Source organism: Arachis stenosperma, chromosome 3 (genome assembly GCF_014773155.1).
Source record: "Arachis stenosperma cultivar V10309 chromosome 3, arast.V10309.gnm1.PFL2, whole genome shotgun sequence".
Lineage (NCBI taxonomy): Eukaryota > Viridiplantae > Streptophyta > Magnoliopsida > Fabales > Fabaceae > Arachis > Arachis stenosperma.
In genome coordinates this window covers 41,840,929-41,852,864 of record NC_080379.1, presented here as the reverse complement: position 1 = coordinate 41,852,864, position 11,936 = coordinate 41,840,929, and the positions used below count along the sequence as shown (strand labels likewise).

General features: G+C 38.0%; 1 non-coding gene across 1 annotated transcript; it reads left to right on the top strand.

The window, feature by feature from the left end:
• Positions 1–10,967: 10,967 nt before the first annotated feature.
• On the top strand, positions 10,968–11,075 carry LOC130971316 (small nucleolar RNA R71). The gene has a single exon (XR_009082541.1). It is a non-coding gene; the product is annotated as a small nucleolar RNA R71 (small nucleolar RNA).
• The last annotated feature ends 861 nt before the right edge of the window (positions 11,076–11,936 follow it).

Below are 11,936 nucleotides of genomic sequence, written 5' to 3'. Positions count from 1 at the left end.
TTCTTGTATTTTCTTTCTTTTGTTATGGACCTTTTTCATTTGTCACATCTCATGAAATGTAACTCAAGTTCATATCACAAAGTCATGCCAACATTCAGCCTTATTTATAAATCAACTAATGAACCAGCACATACCACTACATACATAACCTTATTTTGTCTCATATCATACCAGACTTTTACTCTTTCTCTATTTCATAGTTATTTTTCTTTTATTTAAGCATGAGGAACAAAGCATATAACTCAAGTAAGATGAAAGTGAATCAAGCACTTAAACTTGTAAGCCACCACAACATGGACACAAACAAACTAACAGACAGTATATAAATCTAAAAAGACACTACTCAACAGGGGACATTTGCACTTTCAATTAGCATATTTGAGCTAAAGTCAGTCAAAGAACAATACAACCTCTTGGAGTCCATTTGTTTCCTCTGTGTCATCATCATTGTTGGCTTTCATATCCTTCCTTTGCCCATCCACTTAATAATGTATCTTTCCCTCCAAGAGATTAAATGACTTCCTACAAGGGATATTGAAAGTTGTTTGTTCCCCAAGTACTTGAGAAATAGTTATCATGCATGTATGCTTGTGATTCTCTGAACCTAAGTTGGTGTGAGAACACCAAACTTAGTTCCTTGCCTACTTCTATATGCAGCAGAATAAATACATGCATGAAACATCAAGTGCTTTTGTTAAGAAAATAAACTATGAACTAGAAAATAAACTATGAACTAGAAAACACACTATGAACTAGAAAACAAACTAAAAACTAGAATCGTGACAATTGTTAAGTAGTTTCTCTGATTGTTTGGAGCCGATACTAGTCATGCTGAGGGTGCAATGTGTTTTTAATGAAATTTTTGGTGGAACTCCAAACTTAGCATCCAACATTCACCCCTTAAGTATTTTGGTATGCAACACCAAACTTAGCTCTTTGCAGTACATAGAAATCAACTTATCTTCTTTATTGAAATAACCAAGAAAGAAAAACTACTGATCTGTAGTTGATAACTTTTTTCCTCTTCTTCCAGTTTGTTAAGAGGAATAACCTCAAGGGGGAGATGATTCAGCTATTGTCCCTTGTCTTGGCCTCTCCTCAGTAAGCTTCTGATGAGCAAATAATTTATACGCTTTTTGGCATTGTTTTTATATAGTTTTTAGTAGGATCTAGCTACTTTTAGGGATGTTTTCATTAGTTTTTATGCTAAATTCACATTTCTAGACTTTACTATGAGTTTGTGTATTTTTCTGTGATTTCAGGTACTTTCTGGCTGAAATTGAGGGACCTGAGCAAAACTCTGATAAAAGGCTGACAAAGGACTGTTGATGCTGTTGGATTCTGACCTCCCTGCACTCGAAATGAATTTTCTGGAGATAAAGAACTCCAAATGGCGCTCTCTCAATGGAGTTGGAAAGTAGACATCCAGAGCTTTCCAACAATATATAATAGTTCATACTTTATTCCTGATTAGACGACGTAAACTGGCACTCAACGCCAGTTTCATGCTGCATTCTGGAGTCAAACGCCAGAAACACGTCACGAACCAGAGTTGAACGCCAAAAACACGTTACAACTTGGCGTTCAACTCCAAAAGAAGCCTCAGCTCGTGTAAAGATCAAGCTCAGCCCAAGCACACACCAAGTGGGCCCCGGAAGTGGATTTCTGCACATAGACTTATTTCTGTAAACCCTAGTAGCTAGTTTAGTATAAATAGAACTTTTGACTATTGTACTAAGGGACTAGTCTTTTGACCATTCGGTCTTTTGATTACGTTTGGGGGCTGACCATTCGGCCATGCCTGAACCTTCATCATTTATGTATTTTCAACCGTGGAGTTTCTACACACCATAGATTAAGGGTGTGGAGCTCTGTTGTACCTCAAGTTTTAATGCAATTACTACTAATTTCTATTCAATTCAGCTATTCCTGTTCTAAGATATTCGTTGCACTTCATCATGATGAATGTGATGATCCATGACACTCATCATCATTCTCACCTATGAACGCGTGACTGACAACCACTTCCGTTCTACTTTAGACCGGGCGCATATCTCTTGGATTCCTTAATCAGAATCTTCGTGGTATAAGCTTGATTGATGGCGGCATTCATGAGAATCCGGAAAGTCTAAACCTTGTCTGTGGTATTCCGAGTAGGATTCAGGGATTGAATGACTGTGACGAGCTTCAAACTCACAATTGTTGGGCGTGATGACAAACGCAAAAGAATCAAGGGATTCTATTCCAACATGATCGAGAACCGACAGATGATTAGTCGTGCCATGACAGAGCATTTGGAACTTTTTTACTGAGAGGATGGGATGTAGCCATTGACAACGGTGATGCCCTACATACATCTTGCCATGGAAAGGAATAAGAAGGATTGAAGGAAGGCAGTAGGAAAGCAAAGATCCAACAGGGACAAGCATCTCCATACACTTATCTGAAATTTCCACCATTGAATTACATGAGTAACTCTATCTTTATTTTCTTCTTTATTTATTATTCGAAAACTCCATAACATTTACTATCCGCCTAACTGAGATTTACAAGATGACCATAGCTTGCTTCATACCAACAATTTCCGTGGGATCGACCCTTACTCACGTAAGGTATTACTTGGATGACCCAGTGCACTTCCTGGTTAGTTGTGCGGAGTTGTGACTAAGTGTGATTCACGTTTGAGAGCGCTACCAAGTTTTTGGCGCCATTGTTGATGATCACAATTTCGTGCACCAAGTTTTTGGCGCCGTTGCCGGGGATTGTTCGAGTTTGGACAACTGACGGTTCATCTTGTTGCTCAGATTAGGTAATTTTCTTTTTTATTTTCTTTTCAAAAAGTTTTCAAAAATATTTTTCCAAATTCTCCCTTTATTTTCGAAAAATCCTTCAGAGTTTTTAAGAATGAATTCTAGAGTTTCAAAATGGTATGCTGAAGCTTGGCGGGCCATCAAGCTTTAGACTTACCTGGTATGATTCCTGGGATTTTGATTGAGGACTTTGAATTCATTACTTCCTTTTTCATATATGTTTTTCAAAAAATAAAATAAAATCCAAAAAAAATAATAAAATTATAAAAATAAAAAATATTTTTGTGTTTCTTGTTTGAGTCTTGTGTCATGTTTTAAGTTTGGTGTCAATTGCATATTCATTTTGTTCTTGCAATTTTCGAAAAATTCATGCATTCATAGTGTTCTTCATGATCTTCAAGTTGTTCTTGGTAAGTCTTCTTGTTTAATCTTGATGTTTTCTTGTTTTGTGTCTTTTATTGTTTTTTCATGTGCATCTTTGCATTCATATTGTCTAAGCATTAAAGATTTCTAAGTTTGGTGTCTTGCATGTTTTCTTTGCATAAAAAATTTTTTAAAAATATGTTCTTGATGTTCATCATGATCTTCAAAGTGTTCTTGGTGTTCATCTTGACATTCATAGTGTTCTTGCATGCATCATTGCTTTTGATCCAAAATTTTCATGTTTTGGGTCATATTTGTGTTTTTCTCTCTCATCATTAAAAATTCAAAAATAAAATAATATCTTTTTCTTTTTTCTCTCAAAATTTCGAAAATTTGGGTTGACTTAGTCAAAAAAATTTTTAAATTAGTTAGTTCTTATAAGTCAAGTCAAACTTTCAAATTTTAAAAAAAGTCTTATCTTTTTAAAACTTTTTCAAAATTCAAATCTTTTTCATTTTTTCTTCCATGATTTTCGAAAATTTCAAAAATTATTTTTAAAATCTTTTTTTAATTTTATTTAAAAATTTTCGAAACTTAACTAACAAGTAATGTGATTGGTTCAAAAATTTGAAGTCTGTTACTTTCTTGTTAAGAAAGGTTCAATCTTTAAATTCTAGAATCTTATCTTTTAGTTTCTTGTTAGTTAAGTAATTAATTTTAATTTTAAAAAATTAAATCTTTTCTAACCATATCTTTTTAATCATATCTTTTTATTTTATCTTTTATATCATATCTTTTTTCAAAATATTATCTTTTTTCAAAATTTGATTTTAAAATATTTTTTCTAACTTCTTATCTTCTTATCTTCTTATCTTTTTTTATTTTCAAATCTTTTTCAACTAACTATTTGACTTTTTGTTTGTTTCTTATCTTTTTCAAAACCACCTAACAACTTTTCTCTCTCTAATTTTTGAAAATACCTCCTTCTTTTTCAAAAATTCTTTTTTTAATTAATTAATTATTTTAAATTTTAATTTTAATTTTGTTTCTTATCTTAATTTTTGAAAATCATTAACTCCTTTTCAAAATTATTTTTGAAAACTTCTGTCTCTCATCTTATTCTATTTATTTATTCATTCACTAACACTTCTCTTCATCTCAAATCACTGCCCCTATCCTCACCTTTGTATTTGGATTCTCCTTTCTTTATTCCCTTTCTTCTTCTACTAACAATAAAGAACCTCTTTACTGTGACATAGAGGATTCCTCTTCTTTTTCTGTTCTCTTCTCTTTCATATGAGTAGGAACAAGGAAAAAGGCATTCTTGTTGAAGCTGATCCAAAACCTGAAGGACTCTGAAGAGGAAACTAAGAGAAGCTAAATTACAACAATCCAGAGACAACCTTGCTGAAATTTTCGAACAAGAAAAGGAGATGGCAGCCGAACCCAACAACAATAATGCAAGAAGGATGCTTGGTGATTATACTGCACCTACTTCCAAGTTTGATGGAAGAAGCATCTCAATTCCTGCCATTGGAGCAAACAATTTCGAGCTAAAACCTCAATTAGTTGCTCTAATGCAACAGAACTGCAAGTTTCATGGACTTCCATCAGAAGATCCCTACCAGTTCTTAACTGAGTTCTTGCAGATCTATGAGACTGTTAAGACTAATGGAGTATATCCTAAAGTCTATAGGCTCATGCTTTTCCCTTTTGCTGTAAGAGACAGAGCTAGAGCATGGTTGGACTCGCAACCTAAAGATAGCCTAGACTCCTGGGATAAACTAGTCACGGCCTTCTTAGCTAAATTCTTTCCTCCTCGAAAGCTAAGCAAGCTTAGAGTGGATGTTCAGACCATCAAACAAAAAGATGGTGAATCCCTCTATGAAGCTTGGGAAAGATACAAACAGATGACCAAAAGTTGTCCTTCTGACATGTTTTCAGAATGGACCATGATAGATATATTCTATTATGGTCTATCTGAGTTCTCTAAGATGTCACTGGACCATTCTGCAGGTGGATCCATTCACCTAAAGAAAACGCCTGCAGAAGCTCAAGAACTTAATGACATGGTTGCAAATAACCAGTTCATGTACACTTCTGAGAGGAATTCCGTGAATAATAGGATGCCTCAAAGGAAGGGAGATCTTGAAATTGATGCTCTGAATGCCATTTTGGCTCAGAACAAAATGTTGACTCAGCAAGTCAACATGATTTCTCAAAGTCTGAATGGATGGCAAAATGCATCCAACAGTACTAAAGAGGCATCTTCTGAAGAAGAAGCTTATGATCCTGAGAACCCTGCAATAGCAGAGGTAAATTATATGGGTGAACCTTATGGAAACACCTATAATTCATCATGGAGAAATCATCCAAATTTCTCATGGAAGGATCAACAAAAGCCTCAATAAGGCTTTAATAATGGTGGAAGAAATAGGCTCAGCAATATCAAGCCTTATCCATCATCTTCTCAGCAACAGACAGAGAATTATGAACAGAGTACTGGTGCACGAAATTGTGATCACTACAACTTCGCACAACTAACCAGCAAGTGCACTGGGTTGTCCAAGTAATACCTTACGCGAGTAAGGGTCGATCCCACGGAGATTGTTGGTATGAAGCAAGCTATGGTCACCTTGTAAATCTCAGTCAGGCAGACTCAATGGGTATAGATGATGAACGAAATAAACATAAAGGTAAAGATAGAGATACTTATGTAATTCACTGGTAGGAACTTCAGATAAGCGTATGAAGATGCCTTCCCTTCCGTCTCTCTGCTTTCCTACTGTCTTCATCCAATCCTTCTTACTCCTTTCCATGGCAAGCTCGTGTAGGGTTTCACCATTGTCAGTGGCTACCTCCCATCCTCTCAGTGAAAGCGATTGCATATGCTCTTGTCACAGCATAGCGGAATTCATCTGTCGGTTCTCAATCAGGCCGGAATAGAATCCAGTGATTCTTTTGCGTCTGTCACTAATGCCCCGCCCTCAGGGTTTGAAGCACGTCACAGTCATTCAGTCATTGAATCCTACTCAGAATACCACAGACAAGGTTAGACCTTCCGGATTCTCTTGAATGCCGCCATCAGGTCCTGCCTATACCACGAAGATTCCGATTAAAGAATCCAAGAGATATTCACTAGAGCCTTGATTGCTTGTAGAACAAGAGTGGTTGTCAGTCACCTTGTTCATAGGTGAGAATGATGATGAGTGTCACGGATCATCACATTCATCAAGTTGAAGAACAAGTGATATCTTGGAACAAGAACAAGCGGAATTGAATAGAAGAACAATAGTAATTGCATTAATACTCGAGGTACAGCAGAGCTCCACACCTTAATCTATGGTGTGTAGAGGCTCCACCGTTGAAAATACATAAGCATAAGGTCTAGGCATGGCCGTGAGGCCAGCCCCCAATGATCTAAGAACTAGATGTCCAAAGATGATCAAAGGATCTAAAAGTAATCCAAAGATGAAAAATACAATAGTAAAAGGTCCTATATATAGAGAACTAGTAGCCTAGGGTGTACAGAGATGAGTAAATGACATAAAAATCCACTTCCGGGCCCACTTGGTGTGTGCTTGGGCTGAGCAATGAAGTATTTTCGTGTAGAGACTCTTCTTGGAGTTAAACGCCAGCTTTTATTCCAGTTTGGGCGTTTAACTCCCATTTAGGTGCCAGTTCCGGCGTTTAACGTTGGAATTTCTTGAGGTGACTTTGAACGCCGGTTTGGGCCATCAAATCTTGGGCAAAGTATGGACTATCATATATTTCTGGAAAGCCCAGGATGTCTACTTTCCAACGCCGTTGAGAGCGCGCCAATTGGGCTTCTGTAGCTCCAGAAAATCCACTTCGAGTGCAGGGAGGTCAGAATCCAACAGCATCCGCAGTCCTTTTCAGTCTCTGAATCAGATTTTTGCTCAGGTCCCTCAATTTCAGCCAGAAAATACCTGAAATCACAGAAAAACACACAAACTCATAGTAAAGTCCAGAAAAGTGAATTTTAACTAAAACTAATAAAAATACTAAGAACTCAACTAAAACTACCAAAAACATACTAAAAACAATGCCAAAAAGCGTACAAATTATCCACTCATCACAACACCAAACTTAAATTGTTGCTTGTCCTCAAGCAACTGAAAATCAAATAAGATAAAAATAAGAGAATATACTATAGACTCCAAATTATCAATGAAACTAAGCTCCAAATTAGATGAGCGGGACTAGTAGCTTTTTGCCTCCGAACAGTTTTGGCATCTCACTTTATCCTTTGAGATTCAGAATGATTGGCTTCTTTAGGAACTCAGAATCCAGATAGTGTTATTGATTCTCCTAGTTAAGTATGATGATTCTTGAACACAGCTACTTTATGAGTCTTGGCCGTGGCCCAAAGCACTCTGTCTTCCAGTATTACCACCGGATACATACATGCCACAGACACATAATTGGGTGAACCTTTTCAGATTGTGACTCAGCTTTGCTAAAGTCCCCAATTAGAGGTGTCCAGGGTTCTTAAGCACACTCTTATTGCCTTGGATCACAACTTTATTTCTTTTTCTTTTTCTTTCTTTTTCTCTTTCTCTCTTTTTTTTTCGTTTTTTTTTTCCTTCTTTTTCTTTTTTTTTTTTTGTATTCACTGCTTTTTCTTGCTTCAAGAATCATTTTTATGATTTTTTCAGATCCTCAGTAACATGTCTCCTTTTTCATCATTCTTTCAAGAGCCAACAATTTTAACATTCATGAACCACAAATTCAAAAGACATATGCACTGTTTAAGCATACATTCAGAAAACAAAAAGTATTGTCACCACATCAAACTAATTAAGCTAGTTTTAAAGATGAATTTGAAATCATGTACTTCTTGTTCTTTTGTGATAAAAACAGTTTTCATCTAAGAAAGGTGATGGATTCATATTCATAGCTTTAAGGCATAGACACTAAGACACTAATGATCATAAGACACAAACATGGATAAACATAAAGCATAATTTTCGAAAAACAGAAGAATAAAGAACAAGGAAATCAAAGAACGGGTCCACCTTAGTGATGGCGGCTCTTTCTTCCTCTTGAAGATCCTATGGAGTGCTTGAGCTCCTCAATGTCTCTTCCTTGTCTTTGTTGCTCTTCCCTCATGATTCTTTGGTCTTCTCTAATTTCATGAAGGATGATGGAGTGTTCTTGATGCTCCACCCTTAGTTGTCCCATGTTGGAACTCAACTCTCCTAGGGAGGTGTTCAGTTGCTCCCAATAGTCTTGTGGAGGAAAGTGCATCCCTTGAGGTATCTCAGGGATTTCTTGATGAGAGGGGTCTCTTGTTTGCTCCATCTTCTTCTTAGTGATGGGCTTGAGGTCATGCCTTCTCAGTTGAACCGGCTTTGGATGCCATAAATGGTTATGGAAAAACAAAAAGCAATGCTTTTACCACACCAAACTTAAAAGGTTTGCTCGTCCTCGAGCAAAAGAAGAAAGAAGAGAGTAGAAGAAGAAGAAATGGAGGAGAGGGAATGGCTTTGTGTTCGGCCAAAGAGGGGGAGAAGTGGTGGTTTATGAAGGATGGATGTGAGTGGTGAAGAGAGAGAGATGTTGAGGTGATTGGTGAATGGGTGAAGAAGAAGAGAGAGTGGTGGGGTTGGTGGGGATCCTGTGGGGTTCACAGATCCTTAGGTGTCAAGGAAAAGTCATCCCTGCACTAAATGGCATCAAAAATCACGTTTTGAGCCAATTCTGGCGTTAAACGCCGGGCTGGTGCCCATTTCTGGCGTTTAACGCCAGGTTCTTGCCCTTTTCTGGCGTTTAACGCCAGTCTGGTGCCCCTTTCTGGCGTTAAACGCCCAGAATGGTGCCAGACTGGGCGTTAAACGCCCAACTGCTAGGCTTACTGGCGTTTGAACGCCAGCAACATCTTCCTCCAGGGTGTGCTATTTTTCTTCCTGTTTTTCATTTTGTTTTTGCTTTTTTCATTGATTTTGTGACTTCTCATGATCATCAACCTACAAAAAAAAAGATAAAATAACAAAAGGAAATAGTTAATTATAAAACATTGGGTTGCCTCCCAACAAGCGCTTCTTTAATGTCAGTAGCTTGACAGAGGGCTCTCAATGAGCCTCACAGATACTCAGAGCAATGTTGGAACCTCCCAACACCAAACTTAGAGTTTGAATGTGGGGGTTCAACACCAAACTTAGAGTTTGGTTGTGGCCTCCCAACACCAAACTTAGAGTTTGACTGTGGGGGCTCTGTTTGTCTCTGATTTAAGAGGAGTTCTTTATGCTTCCTCTCCATGGTGACAGAGGGATATCCTTGAGCCTTAAACACAAAGGATTCTTCATTCACTTGAATGATTAGTTCACCTCCATCAACATCAATCACAGCCTTTGCTGTGGTCAGGAAGGGTCTGCCAAGGATGATGGTTTCATCCATGCACTTCCCAGTCTCTAGGACTATGAAATCAGCAGGGATGTAATGGTCTTCAATCTTCACCAAAACATCCTCTACAAGTCCATAAGCTTGTTTTCTTGAATTGTCTGCCATCTCTAGTGAGATTCTTGCAGCTTGCACCTTAAAGATCCCTAGCTTCTCCATTACAGAGAGAGGCATGAGGTTTACACTTGACCCTAAGTCACACAGAGCCTTCTTGAAAGTCATGGTGCCTATGGTACAAGGTATGGAAAATTTTCCAGGATCTTGTTTCTTTTGAGGTAATTTCTGCCTAGACAAGTCATCCAGTTCTTTGGTGAGCAAAGGGGGTTCATCCTCCCAAGTCTCATTTCCAAATAACTTGTCATTTAGCTTCATGATTGCTCCAAGGTATTTAGCAACTTGCTCTTCAGTGACATACTCATCCTCTTCAGAGGAAGAATACTCATCAGAGCTCATGAAAGGCAGAAGTAAGTTCAATGGAATCTCTATGGTCTCATTTTGATCCTCAGATTCCCATGGTTCCTCATTGGGGAACTCATTGGAGGTCAGTAGACGTCCATTGAGGTCTTCCTCAGTGGCGTTCACTGCCTCTTCTTCCTCCCAAGATTTGGCCATGTTAATGGCCTTGCACTCTCCTTTTGGATTTTCTTCTGTGTTGCTTGGAAGAGTACTTGGAGGGAGTTCAGTAATTTTCTTGCTCAGCTGTCCCACTTGTGCCTCCAAATTCCTAATGGAGGACCTTGTTTCAGTCATGAAACTTTGAGTGGTTTTGATTAGATCAGAGACCATGGTTGCTAAGTCAGAGGGGTTCTGCTTAGAATTCTCTGTCTGTTGCTGAGAAGATGATGGAAAAGGCTTGCCTTTGCTAAACCTGTTTCTTCCACCATTATTGTTATTGAAACCTTGTTGAGGTTTCTCTTGATTCTTCCATGAGAGATTTGGGTGATTTCTCCATGAAGAATTATAGGTGTTTCCATAGGGTTCCCCTAGGTAATTCACCTCTTCCATTGAAGGGTTCTCAGGATCATAGGCTTCTTCCTCAGATGAAGCATCCTTAGTACTGCCAGGTGCATTTTGCATTCCAGACAGACTTTGAGAAATCAAATTGACTTGTTGAGTCAATATCTTGTTCTGAGCCAGTATGGCATTCAGAGTATCAATCTCAAGAACTCCTTTCTTCTGACTAGTCCCATTGTTCACAGGATTCCTTTCAGAAGTGTACATGAATTGGTTATTTGCAACCATTTCAATGAGTTCTTGAGCTTCTGTAGGCGTCTTCTTCAGATGAAGAGATCCTCCAGCAGAGCTATCCAAAGACATCTTGGACAGTTCAGAGAGACCATCATAGAAAGTACCTATGATGCTCCATTCAGAAAGCATGTCTGAGGGACATTTTCTGATTAATTGTTTGTATCTTTCCCAAGCTTCATAGAGGGATTCTCCATCCTTCTGTCTGAAGGTTTGGACTTCCACTCTAAGCTTACTCCATTTTTGAGGTGGAAAGAACTTTGCCAAGAAGGCATTGACTAGCTTTTCCCAAGAGTCCAGGCTTTCTTTAGGTTGAGAGTCCAACCATATTCTAGCTCTGCCTCTTACAGCAAAAGGGAATAGCATCAGTCTGTAGACCTCAGGGTCTACCCCATTAGTCTTGACTGTGTCACAGATTTGCAAGAACTCAGCTAAAAACTGATGAGGATCTTCCATTGGAAGTCCATGGAACTTGCAATTCTGTTGCATTAGAGAAACTAATTGAGGCTTAAGCTCAAAGTTGTTTGCTCCAATGGCAGGGATAGAGATGCTTCTCCTATAGAAGTTGGGAGTAGGTGCAGTAAAGTCACCCAGCACCTTCCTTGCATTGTTGGCATTGTTGTTGTTTTCGGCTGACATGTGTTCTTCTTCTTTGAAGAATTCGGTCAGGTCCTCTAAAGAGAGTTGTGCTTTGGCTTCTCTTAGCTTTCTCTTCAAGGTCCTTTCAGGTTCAGGATCAGCTTCAACAAGAATGCCTTTGTCTTTGTTCCTGCTCATAAGAAAGAGAAGAGAAAAAGAAAATATGGAATCCTCTATGTCACAGTATAGAGATTCCTTGAGGTGTCAGAGGAAAAGAAAAGTGGAAGACAGAGGTAGAAAATTCGAACTTATTAAAGAAGATGGAGTTTGAATTTTGCATTAAGGGGTAGTGTTAGTCCATAAATAGAAGGATGTAAGAAGAAGGGAAGTAATTTTCGAAAATTAAGTAAAGGATTTTGAAAACATTTTGAAAAACACTTAATTGATTCTCAAAAACTAAGAATAGAAAAAGAATCAAGTGATTTTTGAAAAAGATTTTGAAATTAGAAGTTAAAA